The sequence below is a fragment of the Protopterus annectens genome, chromosome 7.part0 (assembly GCF_019279795.1).
Source record: "Protopterus annectens isolate FY-2018-M chromosome 7.part0, PAN1.0, whole genome shotgun sequence".
NCBI lineage: Eukaryota > Metazoa > Chordata > Ceratodontiformes > Protopteridae > Protopterus > Protopterus annectens.
In genome coordinates this window covers 815,185,887-815,199,892 of record NC_056739.1, presented here as the reverse complement: position 1 = coordinate 815,199,892, position 14,006 = coordinate 815,185,887, and the positions used below count along the sequence as shown (strand labels likewise).

Here is a 14,006-nt window from a genome sequence, read left to right as displayed (position 1 = left end):
TGGACTACATGAAAAGACACATGGAGGAGCTCTCCGATCTTGTAGCCCAGGCAGGTATGACCCTAGCCCTGAGTAGCAAACTGCCATCACCCAGAATGACACCACAGTACAAGGACAAAATGATCGACTTCAACAATTTGCTAAGCTTCTGGTGTCATTCTAAGGGCATCCAGTATTTGTCTGCCTCGGACGACATGATCGACAGACCACGCTGCTTTGCCAGAGATGGCCTGCACCTGTCGCCCTTGGGATTCCGGATACTGGCAAAGGCTCTTGCCACACCTATAGTGCCTTTTTTAGGCAAGGTTCAAATGACAATCAACTGCCAATCATTAGTGGACCAGAGTAATGCTGTGGCGACCCCTAACCGGGAAAATCCAAAAGACACAAACAAACAGGTACAAGCAAGCAAAATCTGAGGGTAATGCTACTCAATGCTAGAAGTCTAAACCTCAAAATGCACTCACTCAAGGCACTCCTTAAAATGGAGAACATCGACATCTGTGCAGTGACAGAGACCTGGTTCAAAGCTCCAGAGAGCACCCCTGCATTACCAGGCTATAATTCATACCACACCTTTTGGCCACCTAATACAGAATGAAGCACTACATATTCATTAAGGATATCCACACCTCCAGGCTAGTTGCACAGCATAATGCATCCGAGATTATCCAAGTGCAACTAACTCTGGGCAAGACCACAATCCAAATTGTAGCTTGCTACAGACCCCTCACCATGCCCCAGGATTCCCACTCCTCATTTCTTGATACACTGGAAAGTAATAGGGTACAACTCAACACCCTAATAATGGGCAATTTCAACTACCCCACCATTAACTGGGAGAACTACTCATGTTCCAACTCTGTTGCTCAACGTTTTTTGGAATTCATAAATTCCAACACCTTGGATCAACTTATTCACACCCCCACCAGGGGCAGCAATATCCTAGACCTGGTCATTACCAATATGGGCAACCGGTGTTCCACACCAGAGGTCAATTCCTCATTGGTCAGATCCAATCACAAGCTAATCACCCTAGACATCCACATCCTGCCCCCACCTCCAATTAGGGGAAACCACCATAAAAAACTTCTTCTCAAGACAGAAGTGGCAAACTTCATGACACCCATGCAGACGGACAATAGAGGTATGACTGCTGAATCCTACAAAAATGCACTTTATAAGCACTTACACGAGTGAATGGATCGTGCTATCCCTAATAGATCCAAGATGCTATCCTCCAAAAAAAGGAAGCCAATCTGGTGGTCCTCTGCCATAAACAAACTCTACAACAGAAGAAAGAAACTGTTGCAAAAAAAGAGTAAAATCCCATGACTGGAGGAACTCCCTGGTCAACCTCAGTAAGAAGCTGATATCCTTCATAAAATCCTCCAAAGCTAGTTACGAAAACAAAATTGCCACTGACTCTAAAGACAACCACAAAGCATTCTATAGCTATGTCAAGAATCTCAATGGCAACACTCAGATCTGCTCTGAGATACAGCACAATGGCACTAAATATACAGAACCAAATGATATTGCCAACATCCTGGCAGATAGGTTCAGTGCTAACTTTACCCCCCTCTCACCCCCTAGAGGGCCCATCTCTATACCGGAAGAATGTAAAGTTCCTGTAATCACAGCTGCACAGGTAAAAAACACACTCTCTAAAGCCAAGAACACAGCATCCATGGGACTTGACAATATCCCAGGCTGCATTCTACACAAACTACAGAATGAACTGGCACCCTACCTAAGTACCATGTTCAATCATAGCCTCACCTCAGGCTTTGTGCCCACTGAATGGTGCACAGCAACAGTTATCCCACTCCACAAAGGGGGAGCCACGATGGACCCCGGGAACTACCACCCCATTAACCTGACGAGCCTGGTCTGCAAGGCCATGGAACGTATCATCATGGAACTCAAACAAAGACACTGGTAATCTCCAAACTCTGGACCCTACCCAGTTCGGGTTTGTAAAAGGCAGATCATGTTTCCTAAACCTGATTGACTTCTTTGAAGCAGTCACCAAAGCCATAGATGAGGGTAAGGTGGTTCACACAGCTTATCTAGATCTCGCCAAGGCTTTCGACACCATCCCCCACTCTGGAATTATAAATAAGCTCACTAAACTAGATATAAATCCCTATGTCACAAGATGGGTTGCCAACTGGCTCATGGACAGAACCCACACTGTGAAAGTAGCAGACTCCAAATCTGACTTCAGACCAGTGACAAGTGGAGTACCACAGGATTCAGTCCTGGGGTCCTCTCCTGTTTGGTTATCTACTTCTCTGAAGTACAGGCTAACACAGAAGGTCTTTGGCTAACAAAGTCCGCAGATGATTGCAAACTAGGGGCCATAATCGAAACTCCTAATAATGTGGACATACTACAAAAGGGCCTCAAAGAGACAGATGCCTGGTGTCAAAGCCATGGCCTGAAGCTCAATGCCAAAAAGTGTACCGTCATCCCCTTTGGTAAAAACTCTGTACCCATGAACTACCACATAAGTGGTAGTGTCTACTTAATGCCGAAAGTGTGATAAGAGACCTTGGGACACAGGTGGACAGTAATCTCTCTTTTGATAATCACATTGCCACAGTGGTCAGGAAATCCTTCTACATGGCTCACCTCATCACAAAAGGTTTCCCCATCCAGAAAAAAAGGTCATTGTTCCCCTCTACTCATCACTCATTAGACCCATTATAGAGTATAACGCCCCTTTTGGTATGTACATCACAAGACATCTACAACAACTGGAAAGGCCACAGAAATACCTCACAAAGAGGATTACTGGCCTCAAACAGATGCCCTATGCAGACCATCTCAAAAAACTCCAGCTTTACTCTGTCGCATATCACCTACTCAGAGGCAATCTCTGCCTAATATACAAAGCTATGTCAAACCCAGAGCTGTTGGACATGCTCCACTTAAAGAAATCCCAATCCCTCCAAGCTACAAGCTCTAGGGACCTAAACCTTGTCACCAAAATAAACAGAACATGCTGGAGGGATAGATTCCTGTCCCAGAGACTTCCCATATGCTGGAACAGACTACCTATCTATGTCAGAGTTCCTCATTAGCACTCCAAGAAAAATCTTGATGATTGGATGGGAAATAGGAAATTCACCCCAGGGATCACTTCTGTGGCTCTGCTTGACAGGGGCACAGGAAAATAATTTTCTTGGGTGACGAAAGCCAGGGTACCTTTTTGGCTAGGCTTATATAGGCCCTAGGGCTAATAGCCTAGCACCTACCTATGTACCTATGGTGTTAATAATTACCTTAAAGGTAAAAAGCGATACCAGCAATGGTATCAATACAAGGACTACCAACAGTAGTAGTGAAAGACACACACACAGTCGCGCTAAAGGGAATAAAGAGAGGAACATGTAGAATATAGACTAAAAATAGAATATGAAGACAAAAAGGGATATTTAAAAAGAAAAAACTTGTTTTTTTACTAGCTAAAGCTCGAGAGCAGTCGTATGCGTCTGACACATGAAGCGACAAACGAGATCTGAGGTAATTTTGAGAGGAGCATTGTGGGTAAAAGCCTAGCTTAAGAGTTTGGGAGGCGCAAGGTGAAGTAAACACCCGAGTCGGTTCCAAGGCTCGGAACTGAGCCCAGAGTCAAGGATTGCATGAAGACTTGACAACATCAGATAGATAGTTTGAAGTGGGAAGGTGAGAGAGAAGTTGAAGAAAGAGGGAAGCAGACAACACGGATCTATCATTATGCTAAGTTCATAAATTTTGTATACAATCTCTTCCACCTGTTCCTCAACGAATGAGTGAGAGGCCCCTGCTACCATAAACCTTAGATCATCTCATGGAAGGATATTCTGGAGGACAGTCGAACCAAAGGAAACTAGAGCCATATTACAAGTGCAACTTATAGTGAGATATGAAGGTATGGACATTCGACCAAGTAGTCACAGCAGAAATATCATTAAAAGGAATCTTGGAGAACCAGGCAGTGGAGGTAGCAACTGACCTAGCAGAATGAGCCTTAGGAAGTCCAGGTAAAGACGGTCCCTTTTCCTTGTAGACATAGGAAATACATTCAGACAGCCAGCGAAAAAAAATTACATTAGAGACACCCTTTTACTGAATTTTGCTGCAGAAAAGGAAAAAAATAACTGGTCAGTCATACTGGCATTCTTAGTAATATGCAGGTAGAACTGGAGCTGACGGTGCACATCCAGAAGGTGTAACATATACTCTCCTTTGTTTATAAAACATAGAAAGAAGATGGAGAGTGATGAGCTTTACAGGAAAGAGTGTGAGGCTCCGATATTCCCCTTGCAGAAGTAAGCAAAAACAATGTTTTCCAAGTCAGGTATTTCAAATCAACTGTAGCTGCAGGTCTTGTCACAGCCTGCAGCAGAATAATAATGTTCCAAAGAGGAATGGGAACTCTAAACGAGAGGTTGCAGTAGGAAAGTGTTCCTTAAGAAGGCCTGAGACAACTTCGGGGAAAACAATGAGTGAATTGATTTTTCTCACAGTGAAAACTGGAAAAAGCAGCCAAATGAACCTTGACAGAAGAGTATGTATAGCCACTGTGAAAAGGAAAGCCAGGAAGACAAAGATTGCTGGGAGAGGGGCTGAAAAGGGATCCAAATTCCTATTAGAAGACCAGATTGAGAATCTTTTCCATTTACATTTGTAACTCTTACTGGTCAAAGGTTTCTGTTCGAAGTCAGAACACGCACAACTTAAGATGAAAGCCTGGACTGTCTAACCATCAGAACTGGAGAAAACATGCGGTCAACAAGCAGGCTTCTATGTCCATGTGAGACTGCCCAGAGGGGTGAGAGAGAAGGTCTGGAACAGGGTCCAGCACCCACATAGACTGAATCAAATGAGACCAAAGGAAGAGAAACCACACCTTTTGAGGTCAGAAGAGACCAATGAGGATCACTGTACCCTTGTTCCATACTGCATAAGAGGAGTGGGTGGATAGGCATAAAGGAGACTTGGGGGGGGGTTATGTTTGAGTCACATCATCCCTTGGGTGATGTTTGAGTCGCATCATCCCTTGGGTGATCTCTGTCTTTGGGAATTATGGAAAAGTAACATCTGCATATGGTGTTGGAGGAGGGGGCAAAGAGGTCACAGGATGCTTGGTTCCACCTGCTGAAAATAAGATGGGTACTGCCAGATTGAGGGATCATTTGTGATGGAGGATAGACCTGCTCAACCTGTCTGCTACTACACTGGACTTCCCTGGTATGTGTGCCGTTATCAGACAGTGGTGAGAAGACATCGCCCACTGCTAAACCTTCATGATCTCTCGACAGAATAGATAAGAGAACATGCTCCTCCCTTGACTACTGATGACTACTGACATTGTCCATCTGGATGGAGATCACATACCTGGGGAGGGAGTCCTGGAAGGTCTGCTACATTAGGACTGACCTCATTTCCAGGAAACTGATGTGAAGACTGACCTCTGAAGGGGACCACATGTTTTAGACAGTTTTTCCCAAAAATGCCCACCAAAGTGGAGATGAATCCATGGTCACTGTGTCCTGGGGACAAGAAAGAATAAATTGTCAACCCTGAGATATAACTGAAGATTCTAATCACTAATGAATACGAGTTTTGCAAAGTTTCATGAGAGACACTGGGTTGACAGCTCAAGAGAAAAACAAAAACTAAGCAGGCGAACACTCCCAAAAGAATTTATTCAGAAAATAAATGTGAGCAAAGTACACTACCAAGCTTTCGGTGAGCTCAATGTCCCACCTTCATCAGACAACTAACAAGTCAGACTTCAGAGTTTAAATACTGTTTCATTAATTAATTAATTAATTAATTAATTGCAATCAATCTTATTAACAATTATCGAATAAAACCAAGTTTCAGGTATATAATATTATCTGGAAACTTCATACTAAAAAAGTACTTCATTAACTTTTAACCAGTTTAAAACAAATATTAAAATTATGCTTAAAACATATGTTTCACACAAAAGTTCAAATTGGGTATAACAAGTCAAATATATATAGTCAAACCCATTAAAATATCTATGACTCTACATATTTATAACACTTTTATGCTCATACTCAGTGGGCAAAGTATATTCTGCATTAATAAATAATAAATAATATATACACAATGTTTTGCAGAACCTAATATTCAACACATTCATTAATATGCTACCCTGTGTTAAATTGTTGTTATAATACATGCCAAATTGGTGCATCATAAAATAAACCAAAATATCCTTCCATTAATTCAAAATTAAAATTAAAATTAAAACACCATATCAAAGCCACAAATCCATTATATATTGACAAAATAAATTACAGTATGTACCATAAATGTAACCCTAAATATGAAAGGGAAAACACTTAAAAATATATACATATATACATACATGTATACATATATATATATATATATATATATATATATATATATATACATATATATATACACATGCATACACCCATGCATATACGCATATATACACACATGCATGCACATATATGTGTGTGTGCGTACACACACATACATACACATGCACATACATACATACACACATACACACACACACACACACACACACATATATATGTGTGTGCGCATGTCCCACACGTTTGTTATTTTCCACCCTTTATTATATATTATATTGTTATAAAGGGGAATGGCTTCATCTATTGTTAGAAAGAAGTTTCAAAACAGGGGCCACTGAAACATATTCGTTCAACCCTGGGTTAACATATGCCCATGTTCTTAACTGCCAGTAAAGTTCATTCACTTCTAAGTGAGTCTGCCAAGGACCACTTAGATTGTCAGTAAGTGACTTCCATAGGACTGTAAATTTAAAACAGTGCCCAGCATTAGCCAAAACATGCCTGGCCAATGCATTGTTGACATCCTGTTTGCCTATGGCGTAAACGTGCTCGTAGATTCGCTGCCTAAATTTCCTTTTAGTTTTTCCAATATAAAAGGCAGGACATTTCTGGCATAGGGCCACGTACACCACTCCAATAGACTCACAGTTAAATTTCCCCGTTATTTTATAATCTGTGTCCCTAATGTTAACCTTAGGCTCAGTAAAAATGAACTTGCATTGGTTACAAAAACCACATTTCTTTGTTCCTGTAACCCCCTGAACAAAGGGCTTTGATTTTAATTCAAGCAAACTTTTTAAGTTCTGACCCCTCCTAAACGTGATTCTTGGAAATTCCCCTAATCTTTTTGTCAAAAACGTGTCCTCAGTTATAAGGGCCCAACATTTATTTATGACCTTTTTGATGTCAAAATGGTCAACAGAATAGGTGCAAAAAAATCTCAAAGTAGACTCATGTGATGGAGCGGTACCAGAACTTTGTGTAAAAGAAATTAAAGAATCACAAGCATTGTCCAGATCTATGTTCTCAATACATAAAATAGGTTTGTAAACACCAACTCTCCTTTTGGTAATAACCTCAGCTTTGATGTCATTAATTAACAAACCAGGGTATCCTCTATTGGTAAACATACTGCTAAGGTAATCGCATTCTTTCAAAAAATCATCAAATTCTGAAACCATCCTGGCCGCCCTAACCATCTGGCCTTTAACTATGGCCTTCTTCTGGTGACCAGGATGGGAACTCGTGAAATGCAAGAATGCGTTGGAGTAAGTGGGCTTACGATAAATAAAACTCTTGTATCTAGATCTTGACAAGTCTTTCTCAATAAGAATATCAAGGAAACTAATGGTTGTTTCCTGTAGATTATATGTGAATTCTAAAAAAGGTGTCTTGTTTGTCAGTGACTCCAGAAAGGCAGGTATAATGGAAGGAGAAGCTTTCCATATGAAAAACATGTCATCCTGGTATCTGGTGTACCAGGTGACAGAAGATTTAAAGCAGGGATCAGTAAATAACACATTCTTTTCCCAATGGGCTAGCACTCCATTAGCGAAGCTGCCACCACAGGGTGAACCCATCGCAACTCCTGATTTCTGAAGGTAAATACTGTTGTTAAAAGACATAAAATTGTTATTTAGTACTATTTCTAGCAAGGTCTCAACTACATAAGTCACATTGTCGTCTACTTTCTTTTCAAACAGAAAGTCACGTATCCATTGTATACCCAATGTCTGTGGTATAACTGTGTACAAATCTTTTATATCAACAGTCAAAAACCAGGAGTCAGCCTGAGATGGTACCCTGTTCAATTCGTTGAGGAAGCTCCAGGAATCCTTACAGATATGGGTTTCCTGGTAAATCAAAGGTCTTAGAATGCTATCGACATATTTAGCACAGGGAATAGTGATGGAACCACGGCCATCTACTATAGGCCGGAAAGGTGGACATTCCAAGGATTTGTGAGTTTTAGGTATGCCAAATAGCACCGGCAGTCTAGGGGCTACGACATTGAGATAATGGTATAGATCGAGATCTATACATTTCTCCAAAAAGAGGTCTTCAATTAAACCTCTTATTTTCACATAGGCTGAATTTACTTCACTAATGCTAACGATCTGATATCTATCAGTTTCTAATAACAGATTCATGTTTTGAATGTACACAAAATTGTCCATGAGAACCAGACCACCCCCCTTATCGGGCTTCATGACCCTGATATTACAGTTTTTCAACAAATGCAAAAACTGATGTTCCTCCCTTGTGGTGTTAAAATGCCTATTACTGGAAGGGTGGTTGGCTTTGAGTGCTCTAAAATCGTATTCGCACATCTTCTCAAAAAAACAAAGAGTGTCATGCAATGGGGGGTTGTATACACTAGAGACCCTTAATGTATCTGGGTTAGAAATACTATCACCCATCAAAATTTTAAGATTGAGTTTTCTTACAAAAAGTTTAAGGTCGATCAATGTTTTAACCAAATCAAATGACTTGTCAGGAACAAAGGAAAGGCCCTTAGAAAAAAACTCAACCATACCAGAGTCAATGTTAAGTGAAGTATAATTATATATTTTAAAGTCCCCTTTTGAATCTGTGAGAATATGTAATGTAGAAAATTGATCAATCATCTCCTGCGTTGCCCTTTCCGATTCAAGTAGTTGTTTTGGTTGGTCCTGGTCGGACCGTTCGTTTGCTTTTTCTTCCCGTTGGTTTTCCCCTTGGAAAAACCCTGCTGGGAAGAAGTATTACCACAGTTATTGACTACATCGTCGTCAAATTCGTCCCTGATGTTATTGCCACCCTGGTTAGTGTTGGTGTTGCCAGGTCTACTAGCATTACTTAGTAGTCTCTCACTATGACGAAGGGGCGGTAACTCTTGGTCGTCTTGAGACTCTTGAGGTGTCACATCATGGCCACCCGCTGGTCGGTGATTATCAGATAAATTTACTTTATCCAATCCTGAATTCTCCAATTTATTAGCCAGTAATGGAGGTCGAGGGTAGGCTTTGTGGAGATGATACTCATTAATGTCCCTGTTAATTTTCTTTCTTTTGTTAACAGTCAGTTTTTTAATAGTTGCTTCAATACTGTTAAAGATGCGCAAGAATTCGTATTTGTACCTAAAAAACTCACAGTCACTTTTAATGGTCTGCTCTAAATCTGCAAGCTCTGACATAAGAAGTTCAACATCTTTTTGGTACTGCAAAATCAGCATGTTCATGAACTCAAACCCTTGCTGGTCAAACAGGGTTAACAAATCAGCATGAAAATCCGAGCCCTCAATGAGACCCACAGGAAAATGCCACTGGCGTAAACCCTTTGGGACCAGTTTTTTACAAACACATTCTTTTAAATAGGATATTTCAAGCTGCAGTTTCCTGCACTTGAAAAGTTTGGAATCAAATACATTAATGGTAGAAGACAAATCACTTACATTTCCATTACTGTTAGAAATGTTTGCGTCAGCGACCTCGACGCCAAAAAAATCCGTATGGCTAAGAAAAGTGTTAATGGAAGGACTCCGCACTTCATTACCCACAGGGCAGTCATTGAAATCCTGTTCACTGAGCCTCGTCCGGCTTCTAATAATTTGCCCAGGCGGAATACTCATACTGCCCGAACTGTCACAGCTCCGTAAACTGGCGGACGGAGCAACTTGAACAACCCCGGAACCACTCGAACTATTATTCAATGCTGGTCTTGAGTGAATAGAGTTAACCGGAGCTGAAGAGTCAGGACCCGAACCTGACTCAGGAAGCACTACCTCGTCGGCAGAGTGTTGAGGCTTAGTGCTGTTGCTAACTTGTAGTGCGTCTACTTTTTGGGTCAGCCTGTCGACACGATCCATAACAAGATGAAGAAGGAGGGTCAGGTTACCTTCGGCATTCGCCTCGTTCAATAGACCCTCTCCCGATAAAGAATTAGAAGCCCCTTCTTCAGTTTGAGAGGCAAAAAGAGAACCTTGGGAAGACATGTTCACTCTGCTTAGGGCAACCACTCCAACAAACTGTATCCAAACGTGCCAATAATCACAAACTTCGAGAAAAACAAAAACTAAGCAGGCGAACACTCCCAAAAGAATTTATTCAGAAAATAAATGTGAGCAAAGTACACTACCAAGCTTTCGGTGAGCTCAATGTCCCACCTTCATCAGACAACTAACAAGTCAGACTTCAGAGTTTAAATACTGTTTCATTAATTAATTAATTAATTAATTGCAATCAATCTTATTAACAATTATCGAATAAAACCAAGTTTCAGGTATATAATATTATCTGGAAACTTCATACTAAAAAAGTACTTCATTAACTTTTAACCAGTTTAAAACAAATATTAAAATTATGCTTAAAACATATGTTTCGCACAAAAGTTCAAATTGGGTATAACAAGTCAAATATATATAGTCAAACCCATTAAAATATCTATGACTCTACATATTTATAACACTTTTATGCTCATACTCAGTGGGCAAAGTATATTCTGCATTAATAAATAATAAATAATATATACACAATGTTTTGCAGAACCTAATATTCAACACATTCATTAATATGCTACCCTGTGTTAAATTGTTGTTATAATACATGCCAAATTGGTGCATCATAAAATAAACCAAAATATCCTTCCATTAATTCAAAATTAAAATTAAAATTAAAACACCATATCAAAGCCACAAATCCATTATATATTGACAAAATAAATTACAGTATGTACCATAAATGTAACCCTAAATATGAAAGGGAAAACACTTAAAAATATATACATATATACATACATGTATACATATATATATATATATATATATACATATATATACACATGCATACACCCATGCATATACGCATATATACACACATGCATGCACATATATGTGTGTGTGTGTGGGTAAAGACGGTCCCTTTTCCTTGTAGACATAGGAAATACATTCAGACAGCCAGCGAAAAAAAATTACATTAGAGACACCCTTTTACTGAATTTTGCTGCAGAAAAGGAAAAAAATAACTGGTCAGTCATACTGGCATTCTTAGTAATATGCAGGTAGAACTGGAGCTGACGGTGCACATCCAGAAGGTGTAACATATACTCTCCTTTGTTTATAAAACATAGAAAGAAGATGGAGAGTGATGAGCTTTACAGGAAAGAGTGTGAGGCTCCGATATTCCCCTTGCAGAAGTAAGCAAAAACAATGTTTTCCAAGTCAGGTATTTCAAATCAACTGTAGCTGCAGGTCTTGTCACAGCCTGCAGCAGAATAATAATGTTCCAAAGAGGAATGGGAACTCTAAACGAGAGGTTGCAGTAGGAAAGTGTTCCTTAAGAAGGCCTGAGACAACTTCGGGGAAAACAATGAGTGAATTGATTTTTCTCACAGTGAAAACTGGAAAAAGCAGCCAAATGAACCTTGACAGAAGAGTATGTATAGCCACTGTGAAAAGGAAAGCCAGGAAGACAAAGATTGCTGGGAGAGGGGCTGAAAAGGGATCCAAATTCCTATTAGAAGACCAGATTGAGAATCTTTTCCATTTACATTTGTAACTCTTACTGGTCAAAGGTTTCTGTTCGGAAGTCAGAACACGTACAACTTAAGATGAAAGCCTGGACTGTCTAACCATCAGAACTGGAGAAAACATGCGGTCAACAAGCAGGCTTCTATGTCCATGTGAGACTGCCCAGAGGGGTGAGAGAGAAGGTCTGGAACAGGGTCCAGCACCCACATAGACTGAATCAAATGAGACCAAAGGAAGAGAAACCACACCTTTTGAGGTCAGAAGAGACCAATGAGGATCACTGTACCCTTGTTCCATACTGCATAAGAGGAGTGGGTGGATAGGCATAAAGGAGACTTGGGGGGGGGGTTATGTTTGAGTCACATCATCCCTTGGGTGATGTTTGAGTCGCATCATCCCTTGGGTGATCTCTGTCTTTGGGAATTACGGAAAAGTAACATCTGCATATTGTGTTGGAGGAGGGGGCAAAGAGGTCACAGGATGCTTGGTTCCACCTGCTGAAAATAAGATGGGTACTGCCAGATTGAGGGATCATTTGTGATGGAGGATAGACCTGCTCAACCTGTCTGCTACTACACTGGACTTCCCTGGTATGTGTGCCGTTATCAGAAAGTGGTGAGAAGACATCGCCCACTGCTAAACCTTCATGATCTCTCGACAGAATAGATAAGAGAACATGCTCCTCCCTTGACTACTGATGACTACTGACATTGTCCATCTGGATGGAGATCACATACCTGGGGAGGGAGTCCTGGAAGGTCTGCTACATTAGGACTGACCTCATTTCCAGGAAACTGATGTGAAGACTGACCTCTGAAGGGGACCACATGTTTTAGACAGTTTTTCCCAAAAATGCCCACCAAAGTGGAGATGAATCCATGGTCACTGTGTCCTGGGGACAAGAAAGAATAAATTGTCAACCCTGAGATATAACTGAAGATTCTAATCACTAATGAATACGAGTTTTGCAAAGTTTCATGAGAGACACTGGGTTGACAGCTCATTAACCACTAAATTGAAACATGCATTCAGCAAGGGTGACTAAAGTACTGGTAGTTGTCATTAAGCCAAAACAATGCAAAACCAACCTTGCTGGTGGCTTCCAAGAGGGTACTGCTACCGCTTGTTGCTGAAGCTCAGTAATACCGGATTCCAGTAGCCTGGCTATCTGTAGCACTGTATCCAGATGAGCTCTACAAAATTCTATGGCTTGAACAGGTTGAAGCTAGGACTTTGCTTATGTTAACAGTTATCCCACTGTGTTGAGCAAAGGAGGAGCAAGGAGTCCCTGGCTTGAAGAAGGAAATTCCTGGTGAAGGAGGATACAAGCCAGCCATCCAAGTATAGGAACATTTGGAACTCCAACAGCCTGAGATGAACTGCAACCACTGCATTCCACTTGGTGAACATCTGGAGGGCTGTACTGAGATTAAAAGGCAGGGCTCTGAACTTAAAATGACTGGCTCTCAGACAGAAGTGGAGAAACCTCCTGGAACATCAGTCCATCTCCAGGATGCATATCTATCAACCACATCCAATCATCCTTCCTCACCAATAATAGGATGGACTGTATGTGACCATCCAGAATTTCAACTCTCTTATATATTGGTTCAAATGACTGAGGTCCAAAATTGGCCTTAGGTACCCACTTTTCTTTGGCACCAAAAAGAATCATGACTAAATTCTGGATCCTTGCTGGTCTGACGGCTCCTCCTGGATTACACGTTTGTCTTACAGCTTTCTTACTTCTATAGCTGCAGCTTTCTGTTGAGAGGGTGGCACACTGGGCAGTTTCCTTGGGCATGGGGGAAGAAAAAGAAAGGGAACTGTATAGCCTTTGGTTATAATCCTTTGAACCCAAGTATCTTGAATGATAACTGTCCATGCTGTGGGATGCGGGGATAAGTGCCCCCCTAACTGCCTCTAGAGTATGGCAGTCAGTCAACCGTTCCGGAGTGCTGAAAGGGCCTATCAGACAAGGAACTCCAAAAGCCCTGGTTCTGCAGACCATCTCTGCTATAGGGGCAATGTCCCTTACTATTATCCCCCCCCCCGCCTCGAGGGCGGTGTCTATCACCAGAAGTGTCGCAAGCAAAACTTTGGGATTTGCAGAACCACAGTTTTTC

At 41.1% G+C, this 14,006-nt stretch overlaps 1 protein-coding gene across 1 annotated transcript in view; it reads right to left on the bottom strand.

Moving 5' to 3' along the window:
• The window catches only part of LOC122806106 (phosphatidylinositol 4,5-bisphosphate 3-kinase catalytic subunit alpha isoform-like), a 943,896-nt gene that overhangs the window by 15,959 nt on the left and 913,931 nt on the right, over positions 1–14,006 (bottom strand). The window lies entirely within an intron of this gene.